General features: G+C 43.3%; 1 protein-coding gene across 2 annotated transcripts in view; it reads right to left on the reverse strand.

The window, feature by feature from the left end:
* LOC106879040 (neuromedin-U receptor 2) overlaps positions 1–698 on the reverse strand; it is an 88161-nt gene that overhangs the window by 69129 nt on the left and 18334 nt on the right. The window lies entirely within an intron of this gene.

Consider the following 698-nt stretch of genomic DNA (forward strand, 5'->3'; position numbering starts at 1 on the left):
TCCCCATCATCGCCACCGTTACCTCCTCCTCCTCCTCCTCCTCCTAACCACCACCACTCCCCCGCTATTTTCACCATCATCGACTCCCCCCTATTCCTCCCCTCCATGCTGCACTATTTAACAAATTGTCACAGACGCCTGTCGTCTGACGAGTTTTTTCTTTTACATTACGACGTGACAGCATTGTGCGTGTGTATGTGTATAACGGTGTGTATGCGAGTGTGTGTGTGTGTGTGTCTGCGGGAGTGTCTCTGTGTACACAATGTTTGCATGTATGTGTATGTGTGTGTATGTGTGGTGTGTGTGTGTGTGTGTGTGTACTAGAATATGTGTGCCTTTATAAGATGCATTTGCCCACCTGTATGTGTATTACAAGTGTGTGTTTATGGATTTGAATGCCTGAGAGTCTGTGATATGAGGGCACGCGCATGCGTGTGCGTGTGTGTGTGTGTGTGTGTGTGTGTGTGTGTGTCTCTTCTGAATGTGTTTCTGTATGTGTATGTAGGTAAATATTTCTGTTTGTATATGTTTGTAAACCCATTTGTCTGGCAGCATGCACGCATGCGCTTTGTCAAACGTGTCTACTATTCATGTAATAATAATAATAATAATAATAATAATAATAATAATGATAATAATAATAATGATGATGAGGGTTTCGAATTTTGGCACAAGGCCAGCAATTTCGGTGGTGGGGG

Source organism: Octopus bimaculoides, chromosome 25 (assembly GCF_001194135.2).
Source record: "Octopus bimaculoides isolate UCB-OBI-ISO-001 chromosome 25, ASM119413v2, whole genome shotgun sequence".
Lineage (NCBI taxonomy): Eukaryota > Metazoa > Mollusca > Cephalopoda > Octopoda > Octopodidae > Octopus > Octopus bimaculoides.